At 43.3% G+C, this 1,916-nt stretch overlaps 1 pseudogene; it reads right to left on the bottom strand.

Moving 5' to 3' along the window:
• Positions 1 to 404: 404 nt before the first annotated feature.
• Positions 405 to 1,427, bottom strand: LOC136154685 (TBC1 domain family member 5 pseudogene; annotated as a pseudogene).
• Positions 1,428 to 1,916: the final 489 nt, after the last annotated feature.

Genomic DNA, 1,916 nt, shown 5'->3' with positions numbered 1-1,916 from the left:
AATGATTTAAGAGTCGAACACTGCAACATCCTAAATGTCCACACTGGGGCAGCATCTCACTATTCTATAGAGAATGGGTCCAATGAGAAGCTCCATATAAAAAGGGATCCATGCATTCCTGGGATAAAGCCCACTCAAAATGGATTAAAGATCTAAATGTAAGACCAGAAACTATAAAACTCCTAGAGGAGAACATAGGCAAAACACTCTGCGACATGAATCACAGCAGGATCCTCTATGACCCACCTCCCAGAATATTGGAAATAAAAGCAAAAATAAACAAATGGGACCTAATGAAACTTAAAAGCTTTTGCACAACAAAGGAAACTATAAGTAAGGTGAAAAGACAGCCCTCAGATTGGGAGAAAATAATAGCAAATGAAGCAACAGACAAAGGATTAATCTCAAAAATATACAAGCAGAATTTTTCTCACACTTTCTTGTTGGAAAAACTGCATTTCAGGAAACGTTCTTTTGACGTCTTGTTCAATCATTGACCGAAGTTCTTTATCCTGGAAGAATTTGTTCCAAAGACTCCCTTCGTCCTGGGAAAGGGGGTTATTGATCATCAAGTCTTGCTGCCCAACAACCTTCCTAGGGTTTGTGATGTGTATTTCTTTAACGCTGCTATACCATGCTCTTAGTTCTTTAATTTTACTTATCCACTGACTTTTATCTTGAGGAAGAACACAAAGAAAAAGCTTCCAGCAAATGCTGCGGAACCTGCTGCTTCTCAGCTGCCCATTAATCCCCTTCGGCCTTATTGTTGCCAAGTAATTGTTGTTTACAAATAGTTCTTCCCATTCTTTCCTATAGGAATTAAAAGTCCCATCAGAGTCTAAAGAACTTGTTCTTCTTCCATTTTGATTTGAATCTCCTCCAGGCTTGTTTGAGTAACTCAACAAGGGGTCAGTGCCCACTTCTTGTTCTTCTGGCTGCAGAGGATGTCTAGTTTCAGACAAGAAATGATATATCGTGAGAACTGGACAATGTCACCAAAAGTACCCACCTTTCAGGAAAACTTTATTGATCCACAAATCTAACTGACACTTGCAAATGCATGCTCCTGTTATGGCCCACAGATGACGTCAGGCTCTGTACAATAGAATTCTCCAAAAAAAGTCTTGGTTGGCCAACAGGAAGTAAACAGTCAAGAAACAGAGATCAGCTAAGCTCCACCTCAGCTGAGCTTCAGGATAAACAGCAGATACAGTACAATAGTCCTATGGTCTTTTTGACAGCTTTCCTATCTTCACCAAGTCTCTGGAAATTTTCTGTGGCGCGGGAGGGCTCCCCGGCTCCTACGCCCTGAGACAGATGTTCTTTTCTGTTATGCTAGAGAAAATGAGCTTTATAAACAGGGGATGCACGAGCTGCTGGCTCCTATCGTCTTCACCCTCCACTGTGACCACCAGGCCTTTCTCCATGCCAGTGAGTCTGCGCAGCCAAGTAAGGAAATGAAAACTCTCCTGAACCCTGAATATCTGGAACATGATGCCTATGCCATGTTCTCACAGCTTATGGAAACTGCTGAACCTTGGTTTTCCACTTTTGAGCATGATGGTCAAAAGGGGAAAGAAACCCTGATGCCTCCTATCCCCTTTGCTAGACCACAGGATTTGGGGCCAACAATTGCTATTGTTACTAAAGTCAACCAGATCCAGGATCAGCTACTGAAGAAGCATGATATTGAGCTTTACATGCACCTGAACAGACTAGAAATTGCACCACAGATATATGGGTTACGGTGGGTGCGGCTGCTGTTTGGCCGAGAGTTCCCCCTGCAGGACCTCCTGGTGGTCTGGGACGCCCTGTTTGCCGATGGCCTCACCCTGACTTTGGTTGACTACGTTTTCGTGGCCATGTTGCTCTACATCCGAGATGCTTTGATCTCCAGTAACTACCAGACCTGTCTT

Source organism: Muntiacus reevesi, chromosome X (assembly GCF_963930625.1).
Source record: "Muntiacus reevesi chromosome X, mMunRee1.1, whole genome shotgun sequence".
Taxonomy (NCBI): domain Eukaryota; kingdom Metazoa; phylum Chordata; class Mammalia; order Artiodactyla; family Cervidae; genus Muntiacus; species Muntiacus reevesi.
The sequence above is the reverse complement of the archived record's forward strand: the minus strand, read 5'-3'. Positions and strand labels throughout refer to the sequence as shown.